General features: G+C 39.5%; 1 protein-coding gene across 1 annotated transcript in view; it reads right to left on the bottom strand.

Annotated features, from left to right (window-relative positions):
• The window catches only part of LOC144195846 (cotranscriptional regulator ARB2A homolog), a 124,548-nt gene that overhangs the window by 12,734 nt on the left and 97,419 nt on the right, over nucleotides 1–14,395 (bottom strand). The gene's annotated exons all lie outside the window — the stretch shown is intronic.

Raw genomic sequence — 14,395 nt, 5'->3', positions numbered from 1 at the left:
CCTTCTGACTTCCTGTCTGCGTGCGTCCATGCGTCAGGGGAACCCGACTGGAGCCAAGGAGCCTGCCCAAGATAAGTTTGCGTGTGGAAGCGCGTGTGCGCTGGGTAAGTCTCTTGGGTTTGGAGTCTGGCCCGGGACATTGGGGGAAGTTCTGCTGGTGCACACGTGCCTAGAAATAGTGAGATGGCTGCTGATGGACAGGGCAAGACAAGGAGGATTTCCCTTGTTTGTCTGAGAGAATCTAGCAGGCTTGACTTACGCAGCACGTCCCTCTTGTCGTGCATCTGTGCCTCCGTGAGGTCAAATATCAGACTGCTTTTGTTTGTGTATGTCTGCGTGCATTTGTGTGTCTTACGGGTCACAGCCTCACGAGCCATGATTTTAGTGGGACTTATCTAGACAAACCGAGCCTATGTAAATACACTGCATGACATAATAATGGAGACTCCGTAAAACGAGCATTAGCTTTAGACCAACACAAAAGAGTAAAACATTTTGTTGCAGAAAAACGGAAGATGGAGAGGGACTCATCTCCAAACTGTCAGGACAAGGGGAGAAGAGCCTCAAAGACTCAATGACAGACAGACGCCTGCTCCCGGCGTATCTCTACTTTGTCCTTGGACTGTCTGACTAGCACTGGAGGAGGTGAGCACGATGGGAGCCAGTGAGCGGGAACAAGAGAGAGGGAACTTGCAGATGACAGAGAGGGAAAGGAGAGGTAGAGAGAAAAGAGGCACCCCCCCAATGACATCGAAAGAGATAACTCACCCGCCAGAGCCTCTTTTCTCCTGCTATCATTTTCCCAGGCAGTACCTCTTCCACATAAGGCCTCAAGGGTGACTGTTTTAAACTTGGTGTACATGTGTCAATGACTGAATGACAGAGTGAGGATACGGCACGTGTGAAGGTGAAAAAGGTAAACGTTGTTAAAATGTTAAATGAAATGAACAAAATTTACACACACACAGGGTTAGGGGCAGCCCGTGGTGGAGTGGTTAGTGTGTTAGCTTTACATTTCTGAGATTGAGGGTTCAATCCCAGGTGGATTCCGAATTTCATGTGTAGAGTTTGCAGGTTGTCCAGGCATTTGTGGTTTTTTTTCCGGGTAGCGCTATGCTTAAGGTATTTTAGGTGTTTAAAAAAAGAATACATGTTCTTTTTGTTCACAATTGATGCATAATAGGGCTCCCATTTAAATCATTAACTTCCAGGGATGAAGCTAGGTATCTAATCTAATTGGATTGGTGGTCAGTCCCTCCCAGTGAAATTTGATTGGACATCTAGCACCATCAATGGCAATTAAACATGAACATTCACAGCCAGTCCTCTGGGTTTATACAGGCACTTCCATTTAAATATTAAAATAAAATGAGAAAAAAATATCACAAATAAAATACAAACATGGGGTTGGGGTCTGGTTTTAGGGACCAATGTGTGTTCTCTTTACAATAGTCAAAAGGCCCTAGATTTGTTTAATGAATATTTAATATAATTATGTGCATGTAATTGCTAAAGCTGGAAGGCCTGTAAATGAAAAGTAACTTAATCCAGTATATAGACTAAGTGTCATTATGGTTGGTGTCTCGATTGATCCCTGGAGAAGCGATGTATGGATCAAGACACCAGCAACAGCTGGCTTGTCTCTTGATTGAAAGTGAACTAGTGGAAAACAACCCATTTGGTCTACCACTGGGTCAAAACCATGTTGAAAACAGAAGAGGCAAACAGCAAGCAATGACTAAATACTCTTGCTGCCACTGTTTTTGAAAGAGTTCCCCTTTGTTGCCGCAAACAACTGTGGGGAAAAGTTAACCTTTTGATAGTCTGCTTCCAACACAGCTGTTTGTATTTTTCATCAAGATGCATGAGTCAGAAAATGAATAATTATCTCCTTTTAGTCCAAAGCGAGGGGTGGGATTTCAGTCCCTGTCTGGTTGCAATAAACGAACTGAACCCTGACAAAGAGAGAAACTGACGCAAGGCACATTGAGCAACTCTAATATAACAAAATGTATTTAATGACACATTGTGAGGAATACAATGAAAAATAAATAAAAACCTGCACATAATCTGCACATACGTTCCTCCAGACACCGACCTGAAACAACATCCAAAACACATCTAACAGGATCATATAACAACCAAAAGACATGCTGCTCATCACCTTTCAGCCAGGCTTGCTGAGATAACTGATGAGCGTACAAAAGTCCTGCCTCTTTACGCATGAAGGAAGGGGTTCACAATTTCTGATGTCTACCATCCAAGTATTCTAGACCCCTGATCTTGTTCTGGGTATCAAGTGAGCAAGAGTCTATCCAAGCAGCCCTTGGGGAAAGGTAGGGTGCACCTCTTCTCGTCAATCAATGGTTTACCCAAAAAAAATACAAAGTTCATGCAAATGCTAGGAGATTATAATACCCTATAATACGTAGCAAACTGAAAACACAAAAAGTGTAAAAGAAATAACCTTTGCCATTAAAATCATGAAAATGTGTAAATCATGCATTTTTTACTCACTAAATGGCTACTACCAATGTTGGCGATAGATGTCCACTCCCTCTAAACTGGAAGGGTCGACAGCATATATATATATATATTTTGTCAGGTCATTTGCTGCTACTCCTACTAGTCAAAACGGATTGTAAATTCATTTGGGACAAACTAACTCACAATTTACAGCTTAAGAATGCAACGAGAAATTATAGGACTTCTATCATCATGGTCAATAAGAGCTTTTTTTTTTTTCAAAGACAGAGTTGTAACTGTTAGCTCGTCTTATGTTTCCATTTATCAATAAATTTTATTTGTCAATGATGCTCTCTCCTTCGCTTCTGTTTTTCTGCCTTCCTCCAGCAGTCACTGCTTATGTATTCCGCTGCATACTTTTGTCTTCTTCCTCAGCTATACAATCCATTCTACTGTAGTACTTGTGTTCGCAGAAAATTCCCACTGTGTCTCTGGGGATGGAACTGCGTTTTTCTCTGCTTTGCTTTCTCTTCTTTATGCCTTGTGCATTTGTACGCTGGCAAAGCCTCCTCTGCATGCAGCAAGACAAGACTGCTGCATCTCCAACTATCCCACACGGGAATCCACAGTATGACGTTACAATCTACTCCTATCGACAGCATGCTTTCTCCAACTTTCTTTCTCAAGCAAGCAGCTTTTTTTTTCTCTTTCCTACATATTCTAGCAACCTTGCTTTTACATTTTATTCTCTTTGCCTACTTTATCTTGTTTCTTCATAAATATTTTCTTAATACAATTATCACACTATTCTTTCTATGACCCTTTTCACATTTTTTCTTGTTTTTTATTTTTTTAATATAAAAAAAATTACAATAAAAATGAAAGTGATATTTGCTCATAAGTGCCTCAGAAGATATGGTCAATTTTCGGTGCAACAATATGTTTAAATGATAAACCAAAATGAAAAAGATGACCTTCACGCCACTTTTTTACTCATCGGCCATTGACACGATAGACGTAAAATCTAAGTTAAAATTAGGAATACCTTCAATAGTTACAAAAGTAGGGGAGTTGTTCATCTGTGTGTGGCCAATGTCCGATGAAATGTTAGTTTCACAGCGAGTCTGGTTTGTCTATCGCTTTCAATTGTAGCTAGTCAGTCAGTATCAGCTCACACTTAAAAATAGAAAAGGTTGCATAAAAAGAATGAGTAATTCACACATTAAACCATGAGTCGAAACACAAACAATTAAACACGGATTTCAGTTTGGAGGCAGCGATTCTGTTGAAATGCAAAGTTTTACAATGAAACGATAGGGTGTGTAAGATTTCCTTGACCTGCTGTCTATGGACAAGGTCTCCAGTTAATTACATTTCCAACTCCCTGCCTATTATATTTTCAGCTATCCTTGGAGATTAACATGGGAGCTCCTAAATCCACTACACAATTTCCATTTCAGTCATCAAGACTTCTTTTCTTTTTTTTAAAGAGCTTCATATCATCTGTTTAATATGGGGGACTGTATACATGTATTTGTGTCTGCAAATACATATGCATGCATCATTCATTTGGCGATTTGTCTGTTCTGTCGTGACGGATAAAGTGAGATCACGCGCTCATTCTAGCCATTGGCTGGGTTAGATGAAATCCATCCCGAATGGCAATTAGGAAAAGCCCCCTAAATCTGAATAAATAGGAAAAAAGCAAATGAAATGTAATTCCATTTCATAGGAGTTCATGGTGGTGGTACACACAAAATAATGTTAGAACCTGATGCCAGTGTGTATAGAAGTCATAAAACAAAGAACAAGATGTCAAGGTAACATCATAAAAGCAGTCTCTGGAAAATAATCCCACAGTGTAAATGACAATTTCATACAACTACAATTGTGAAGCATGACACACCTTTGCCGAATATATGCAGACGTACAGTGACATGCACCCAGACGAGACGATTGGTAGGGTATGTTTGTTTGGGTGGAACCTGACCCTGTCTATACCCTACAGCGCACTATACAGTACATGCACATTGAAACAACGGGATACATGAGCTGGCCGGTGCAGTGCTGAGTCTCACAGGGGCTGTCACATATTCTCAGATTAAAGTGACCCTTGTAATGGGGGGCACACACCTGTGTCATATGGAGGACCCTCATGAAAACATTCTTTGACAAAAGTAAGGGTGTTTCATTAATACTTAAGCTATTATTGGGCACACATTTAAAGCCTAAAATACGATGGCATATTAAAGAAACAAGTTTGCAGTGTTATTGGGGGCCAAAACTAGACTATACGTTTGTTTATATTTAGTTGAATTTTACAAGTCATTTTTAAAACATTTAAGTCACCAAATATACAAAAATACAACAATAAGTTATGCTACAAATATTTTTTATTCAGGGGCACGGGGGTGCTGGAGCCTATCCCAACCAACTATGGCATTATGCGGGGGACACCCTGAATTGGTTGCCAGCTAATCACAGGGCACACAGAGACAGACAACTATTCTCGTTCACACTCATATCTACGGTCAATTTAAAGTGGTCAACCAGTCTTCTTTGAATATTTGTGGGATGTGGGAAGGATCTGGAGTACCCAGAGAAAACACACTAACAGGCCTGGGGAAAACACGCAAACTCCACAAATGGAGGCCGAAACCCCCTGGGGATTCAATTCTTGATCTTATAACTGCGAAGTGGACGTCCAAAACACAGTTTCATTGGGCCAGATAAAGATAATCATAATTCGAGATAATATTTTGGGTCATATAGGGCTCACCCACAGGTACAAAATGAGGGGAAAAAATAATTTCAATTGACCCAGGAACTGAAGACTTTGTATGAGTCTCAGAGAGGGAAAGGAGAAATACATATTCTACACTTATTCGACAGATACAGAAACTAGAAAGACTGTGTGCCCATTTTCTTAGCTACTTTTTAGCTGTTTAGAGTGTGTCAGCATCTTTATGCACATGACTGATGCCACGTTCCTCACACATTGGCTGCGCTTATAAGCAGGTTTTTTTTTTAAAAAATGCATAATTTTCTCCATTATCAGAGGTTAAAGAAATGTGCATTTTGCACAGTTAAACATTTTGTGCAACCAATCTTTCACAAGAAGGTCATTTATACAAGGTGCTGTCTAGAGCTTCCATATAAATTCCAGCTAAATCAAAGGGAGAATTGCCCTCTCAATGACACTGAGGCGAAGACCTCAGGTCAGAAAACAGTGATAGGCAAGTTGGCTAGCAGCCAAACTTAAAAAAATCTCTTGACAACATTGTAATAGGAGTGTTTGTGTAACATAATGCTTCACGTGTGGTGTCTGTTCACTAGCACACATACACTACAGCGCGCACCATCAAGCATAAAGTTTAACCACCACACAAATCTGCGGGGCCTCGGCGGTATGTAAGCGAAAAGTATTGCTGCATTATTTTGAACTCGTTTCCACACGATAGGAGACAAATGGACATATATTAAGGAACATTGTTTCACACACAAACAACAGAACAAAAACCATGTACAGTTATTCATCCGAAGAATGACTAGGAACTACGACCGTAGAGTTTAGATAGACAGGATTGGGTGGATAGGTGGGGTGTTCATGCGGCGCTCTGGGCATGTGGGTCCTGTCCTGCCCTCGACCTGCGAATGCTGGCGCACCCTGCCCTGCAGCTGGCTAAATAAAGAGCCCCAGGGTGGGCTGGACAGGGCGGCAGGAGAAACAGACACAGAGTCGGCATTACCCAGTTAATCTCATTAGGGAGGCAGCCCTGCCAAGCTATTAGGGGTCAGCCAGAGTACCACGTCACTCAATGCACCTTTGGCACTCCCTGTAACCCCCAGGCAGGTTTGAGCTAAGAATTACACTTTACTACACTAAAGGCTGTGGGGTGAAGCGAGTGTGAGCTTGGAAGTAAAGGTTGGGTGCAGGCAATAAAGATAGGCTTTGAGATTCAGTTCGATTGAAGGTAAAAAAGGTCGATAGGACCAGACAGGGAGGGAAAAAAGTCAACTATAAATATGCGAACATTAGAAGCGAAAGGATGAATAACAAGGTTTTGCTTCTGAAGCTTGTTTTAATGTACTTAGATAAATGGAATGACTAGAAAGGGCCAAAGCAAATGATGGGATGGCCTTATTATAAAATACCAGACAAAATTAGCAGTTTAATGTAGGAGAGACTTTAAGATTGAATCATTCAAAAACTCTAAAATTGCATAGTGTAAATTGACGATATTGCAGTATGATTTTTTTTGGAAATCCTAAAATATTTGCATGAGCACAAAAATGATCCTTTTTCTCTCATTTTGCATGCACTACTGACATAGTGTTTTACATGGTGTTTAGCAACATGCCTTTCAGCTACGTTTAAAAAATGCAAAATCAGTCAGAGAAATTTGTCTCAGTTTTGATAAATCACATTGCACATGCTAAATTAATTTGTTTGCCCATAGCCCTCCCTCACCATGCAAAATCAACTGTAAAGTAATTTAGAGTGTTTGGCAGACAACATGCTAGCTTCAAGAAATGATAGTTCTTTGCATGCACAATCAAGGCTGTGCCCAGTCTTTCATGTGCGTATCTTTATCTAATTAGACAACAGGAGAGTTATCTGTAATGTAAAATCCTGAAAACTGTAGGACAAGTAGCATTTTACAAATATGAAATTTGATTTGTTTGTTCCAATGAAAATGAACAGAACTGTTTTTGTGTAAAAGAGGTGTTTTGGCACAACTGTGAGTATTACTGGCAAACTACAAAAAAGCCTGCATCATTTTGTATTTTTTTAGAAGTTTGAAAAGTGTGAATAGCTTAAAGTGTGTGGGTGTGCCCCTAAAAGGGGAAAGATATATAGTTTTTTTGGCAAAAAAATCCACCCAATTATCTGGAAATATATTATTTGTCATCTTAACAATGCATACATAGATGTAGGTCTATCTTGTTAGTTAAAATGAATGCAGGGAATGAGCAGGGTGAGAGCCAACAGATCAACTGTTGAAAACCTCAATCTCATTAATGCAACTCCAAATGCAGAGGAAATACAGTGGCTGGAAGCAACAAATAGGATCAAGTAAAAGGATATGTAAAAGTAAACTGAGGCAGAGGTTTTGTTGAGGCTTTAAAAAGTGACCTTTGGCCATCTTTTCTGTCATTAACTAATAACACCTACCCCTAAAACGTGGATAATTGATTGCAAACCAATCAATCATGTTCTTTTTTCCACAGACATTTGAACCATATTGGCTGGTTGATAGACTCAGTGAGTAACATGGGGATTGTTTGAGTGACAGGCTGGTTCCCCATGTCAGGAATTCTTACTGGACATCATAATCAAGATTGGACGCGCCTTGTAAACTGTCCATAAAATCCTCCATGGCCAATGAAAGACTCCCCCAGCTTGTCACCAAAAACACATGGGGGTGAAGTCCAACAAGTGATGGAAGTTGCTAACGCAATATGTAAGGGAGTCAAGGGAAAGGGTGAGTGTTTACAGCAGAGTTCAGGCTGATTTTGCACTGCCTTGGGACTCAGGCCAAGGCTGAGATTGGGGTAATCTCATGATGGCTTCAGTGTGAAATGGGATCAGAAGAAGGACCGAGGGAGGGACTGGGGTCATTGTATAAAAAGGATAAACTTGGCCTTGAGAGTTGAAATTGTTTAACTAGATGCTTTGGGCTTGAATGAACTGTAGCACTACAGAGAGAAAATAACAACCCCATATTATTATCGCTCCAAATTTTAAAGTTTGACAAAGGGCTTGATCTAATTCCTAAAAAACTTTTAAAAGAAAATTATGATCAGCGGATCAAAGAAGCAAATCAATTCTGGGAACAGAGCACAAGGTTCTGTTTTCAGTTGTTTTCAATAACTAAATGCATATTCATAGTTAAAATGACCCAGTAAACACTTAAAGTAAAGTTGCACTCTGTTAAAGTGCCTGAGGGGTTATTACACAGCAGGCTGTGGATTTTTTTTCAAAGCTGATCAAGCAAACCTTACAGTTGCCTCAATTTTAATGCTCCACAGTTAAAGAGTGGTAGTGCCCTTTTACCTCTCAGCAGGGGAGAGACAAAGTAGAGGAAAGGGGATGTGTTGATAATGACTGTCTCTGGCGTGAGAGAGGATACATTTGCCTAGTAGAACCATTTCTATCTACCAAACACAAGGCCAGGGAGCCAGAGCCGGCCAGTAATCACATTTTCTGTTGCCTGTGAAAGTAAACGAATGTGCATGTGCCTAGTTCTTTTTAAATAAAATAAAAAATAATTTCAACTAATCCAGGATTAGTTCAAATACAGATTGACACAGCAGGTTTTCAGGTACTATGTTTTCTGCAATGCTAGCTAGGTTAAGATTATTGATACCTTACAAGCACACACACATTCTTAACATTTCCAATCTACTGGTTTTGTTGTGGCATATACGGAGGTGAGAACTACACAACAGCACATTTTCTTTCTTTGGACACCCATTTTTTAAAAAAATGTTTTGACTTTCACAGTGGGTCAACAAAGATTTTTCCTCTGCTCTTCAAAACGATAAATTAATAATTCCTCAACAACTTTTCAAGCTTTGTCTTAAAGTGACGCTATCAAACAAAAGGTCTACAGGGAATCAGGGTGATAATAGCAAAAGGATATTCAGGTTAAGAGAGCAAATATGGGTATCTACAACAGAACAAGTGCAGCGATCTTAGAAAAAAATCTGAAAATGTATAATCATATTTTAATCTGCCTCCCGTAGAAATTGTATTCATTGAATAAATCCAATATTTACACTGTCTGATATGTATGTTATAGTGATAGGATTATTTTCCCACTCGCGTTCTTTCTTTCTTTTTCTTTTTTTTGGGGGTTTCACAAGCATTTCTGGCGAGGTATCTTCCAGCCTTGGGACGTGAAAATAGGCAGAAAATCTAACTGTTCCATTTCAAGGAATATTTTTACTGTTGCTAATGCGACTTAAATACCTTATTCCACAGCTGAGTAGGCTGGCACCTGCTACAAGCAACAGCTAGCCTATTATAGCTCAGTTCAGTGCTGTCGCTAATTTTTTGATTCAATTAGCATGCCTGAGTTTTCCAGGCTAATGGCATACTACTTCACAGTTTTTCCTCTGATTAATCGCTACACATCTGCGAGCCATTGAACATACACGTTTGTGCTACAAATGTGTTACTGCATTTACTGTCGTACATTCAGTTTGTTAGTAAAACTTGATAAATGTCTAATACATGTACACATTCTTTTTATACGTGGCTATTCCCATTCTAACTTTGTTTGGCTGCAATTGACAAGATTTGACGTCAAATATAAGTGATTATGGCCAGGCCCTCCTAGTCAAAATAAATTGGATTGAGGTCGATCATGGTCAACAGCGCTGTAACATTAAATATTTACAAGTGACATATCTTGACAATGATTCAATAAGTGATTAGCGTGTCGGCCTCACAGTTCTGGGGTTCTGGGTTCGATCCCAGTTTGGTAATTCTGTGTGGAGTTTGCACATCCTCCCCGAGGTTTCGTGGGTTTTCTCCAGGCACTGAAGTATAAACTGAAGCATACCAGAGCACCCCACAAAAAAGAAATTTTTCTGTATAAAAAATATACCAATACCCACCAAAGAATATAAATAAATATACAAATTAGTGAGTCTCCTCATGAACTGGACAAGTATGAACTGTACATAAATGTCATGAGTAATTCTTATTGGCTGTCAGTTACAGTGGTTGGATAGCAATATATGTAATACCAATATGGGAGCTATTTGATTTGACCACAATTTGCATGGTTATAATAGCTTATTGATTGGTTTAACGTGGCTGCACTGTAATAACTGGCCACAAGCCTCTCATTGTTTATTTCAAGCTGTGCTGCTCCTTTGCCCGACCCCAAGCTTGTCAATACTTGCCAGATCATCATCCAAAAACAAACGCTTGACTGACCTCAGACTGTTTTATACCATTTCTTTATTTGAATAATTCCTGTTCTTAAAGAACTTTCATTTTTCAAATCAGCCTGAATGGAAGATTGCTCTCACATATATACAGCGTAATATACTGTACATACTAAACACTAAGAGCACATTTAAGAATTGACATGAAAGCAAACTGCGATTAAAAAAAGTAGGTTAAAACCACGTCGGCATTCGTTTAATGACATCAAACATTGAAAATCCATGTTCTTCTATGGTTAGCCCAAACAAAATCAATATATTTTTTTAATTTCAAAAAATGTTAGGTTCCTAGTGTGCCTTGGGGTTATGAAATTATGTCGTTGAAAGTTTTTCCTGGGTGAATTCAATGTTTATTGTTGGCAAAATGATGAATTGGTATAAACTTAAATTCAGCAGAAAGTAAAAGCATATCTTTAGGATTTAGTCAGTCAACTCTTTTGCTATCACTGACGGAAATAGGCGTCCAAACCATTTGAACAGGGAAAGACTGACAAGAAAACAACAAAATTATGTCTCTCTAGTAAATGGATGCCTCAGATAACTAAAAGATTTAGTCGAAAAAAATCCCAAACAAAATGCTTCTAAAAGTAGTTTCATTAACTTCAGAAGAAAATGTGGCAATTATGTAGAGCACAAAGGCCAAAAAGCATCCTAGTGGTCCATTGCTGTGACAGATCAATTCTAAAACATCTCTGTTTCCGCTGTTATGAAGCCATTTGTGCAATACAAAGAGCAAAGGGGTGGACGGAGAAGAAAAGGATAAATGTAAGGGGGTGTTAGAAAAAGGCAGACAGGCAGTGGTCCTTGGTTGAGAGGTCAGAATGAAGGCAATGCGGCAATGCCCACTGTGGCCACTCAGCTGGAACTAAACGTGGACGCCGAGACGCCAACTATTGGAGCACATCCAAAAACCTGCTGCGCTTTCTCTTGCTTCCTTTCTGCTCCCGACTCAACAATAGGTGGGAGCCCACCCCCTTTTCCCCCAAACTCTTCGCTCAATCACTCAGTCAAAGACTTTAACGTTTTCATTATGGACAGGACAAGGATGGAAATGAGGCGGTAAAAAATACTGAAACAGATGAAAGTTAAGGACGGCGGACTGAACGTTATACCAAAAATAAAAACAAAATAAAAAAATAAAAATCATATATTTCCATTTTTTCCGGTTTTTGTGCTGCACTACCCTTTCTCCAGTATAGCCACACATGCACACAGAAAGTCACACACATACCATCTGTGAACACCAACACATGACAGAGCAAATAGGATTACTGTATGAAGGAAGGCAACGGGGATGATCCAAACACCATAATAACATTTCTTAGTAGCAGAGGGGTGGGGCAGGAAAAGGGGTGGTGAAGGTGTGGGGTGAATGTTGGGTATACCAGGAAACAAGGCGGGGTCAGACAGAGGCTTAGTTGATAAAAAGTTCAGACCTAGAGCGCAATGATCTAATGGCTCTCTCTCTTGTGAAACAGGGCTTAGTTTATGCCTGGGGAAAAAGAGGATACATTGCAAGAATTGAGTATATGAAAATCTAACGACAACAAATGGGCAGACCTCTTGCTTAAATCTTCAAAACAAGTATTTGATTGGTCAAAAGGTGATGAAACTAGAGATTGGAATATTCCAACGCTTTATCGGCCACTCATTTAAATCGTTGGCTGCCGTAAACGAAACTAGATGTCCAAAATGAAACAGTGGACTCTTATGAATAATATAACTTCAAGTAGATATTCTTCTGATTAGATTCTCTCACTTATTTAAGGTCAATTTTTCTTCATAAGAACATCATGAGGTATTTTTTAGGTTTACCAACAATTCTCTAACAGTACAATGTAAGAAGCATGAATACATGTTATTTTTTTGGTCAAAAAATAGGTTTAGATTTTTATATTTCAAACTGCATGTCAGTTTTCAAAGAAATGTCTGTGTTCCAACATACAATATAATTTCCATTTTCAATTTTAATCTTGATAAATCAATGACAAATCCATTATTTTAGGTAAATAAATAGATAGGTGCATGTGTGTCTACTGGTCGATGAGATTTTGCCCTCCAATTTTCAAGGGTTATTACGCGCCACCAACATACATAAACCTTTGGCCATGGTTAACAAAACATGTACAGTGTCAAGTGTGATTAAACCTCAAAGTTAAATCCTTGGCATTACCCTGTCATTCGGAAGAAACATTTTCATATCACTTTATTATCATGTGATTTGTCGACTAATATTGAATGTATTAAAAGAGATTATGGTAGCATTAGAGGATTATAGGTCTTTTGAGGAACCATGAATCGCACAGTGGCTCCCTAATGCACCCTTAGAAACTCACATACACATTTATAATGATCAATCACAACAACCGTGCCATATATAAAAAGGATTAGAGCATAGCATACATGACCAAATTGCATTGCAAAATAAGTGTGTTGCCAGCGCGCACGGATGAATTCATACAGATCATATGTGCAGATCAGCATTGATTGGGGGAAAACATAGTAGCCAGGGGGCCAAACAGGTCAGGAATCCCAGGCATGGGTTTAAGCTGTAATGCAACATCTATGTCAAAAGCCTCAAAGGCTATAAGGCTAAATCTTCTAGTTGGGTCGGCCGGGTCTCGAGCAGGAACTACTATAAAATCTAACATGAGCACATCTCAAGTGATCCACAGGAGCCAGCCTGACATGTGACTGACTGCGACACCTCGAGATCAGAGTTCAATACAGATTTCAGCAAATCTAAGCATGCACGGCATGAGCTTATATCCAGTGAGGGGCTTGACCTCTGACTCTTACCCGTTAAGACCTTTGAAGTTTTTTACACTGACCTAGACTTGACTCCTTCATCTGGGATGTTAGCTATACTAATTACTGCCTGATAGGTGCCTGGTGCCAAACACAATTCATTTCCCTCCACTTCTCTGAGACGTTGCTTCAACAGCTGGTGCCAACGTCCCTTAACACTTGTGAAGTGTTCACAACGCAAAGTGCAAGACAAGCTTCTTTTCTGGCAATCTATTTTCATTTGTTTAGGTTTTTTTCCCCTTCTCAAGATGAATACTGTCTAATCATATCTCAATTCATCAGTCCATCCAAAAAAAACCTGACAAATTGCAGTTTCCCCGCTGTGCATGCAATGCGCAATGCAAACAATCTGATTCATTCATTTTGTAGTTAAGTTCAATCAGTAGAGTCACAGGACACTACACAACAAACCCATTGACAAACAGTACAGAATTCAGATGTCTAATGTTCCACCAGTACAGTTGACCTTTGAAACTCTTTGTCAATTGTGCCAAAAGTATAGTGCTTATCAGAACATTCAGGCCTTTTTTCTTGTATTTTGTGTGTGTTGTTGAAACTAACTAATACTTAACATGAGTCCCCAGTATGGAAGAGCAACTTGGATTACTTGCCACTTGGTCCAAGCTTGGAGACCGTTTTGTTCAACGTGTGAGCGCAGCTGTATCAGTGCGGGTGTATCTGTAAGTCTACATATGGAGAGCCTGTTGCTGAGCATACCCATGCACATACCGATATCTGTGTACACAAGGCGTTTGTGTGAGAGTACACGTTGACAAGTGAGCCCTGCAATTGGCGACATACTGGCTGAACAGCATTAAGTGGGAGGAACGGAGGTAAGAGGAGACCACATTTGATGGAAGAGCGAAATTCCTATTTTCAGGATTCACTTTGAGATGTCAATGAGGTGTCACACACACTTTTGATTGAATGTTTAAACAAACATGGAGCATTGAAGCAGAATATGACATTTATTAACATTAGATTAATTTGTTTGAATAATAGTTGTTCTTAATATTTAGGTTAACTTAGAGCTATATAAGGGGAAATGGCTTCTGGACATTACTTTGTGAACATGTATTATCATGAATGCTTCTTTCTAGCAAGAAACTGCATTTAGTTAAGAACTGCTCATTAAGATACATCTATTGCCAAATTGCCA

The sequence above is a fragment of the Stigmatopora nigra genome, chromosome 4, assembly GCF_051989575.1.
Source record: "Stigmatopora nigra isolate UIUO_SnigA chromosome 4, RoL_Snig_1.1, whole genome shotgun sequence".
Taxonomy (NCBI): domain Eukaryota; kingdom Metazoa; phylum Chordata; class Actinopteri; order Syngnathiformes; family Syngnathidae; genus Stigmatopora; species Stigmatopora nigra.
The sequence above is the reverse complement of the archived record's forward strand: the minus strand, read 5'-3'. Positions and strand labels throughout refer to the sequence as shown.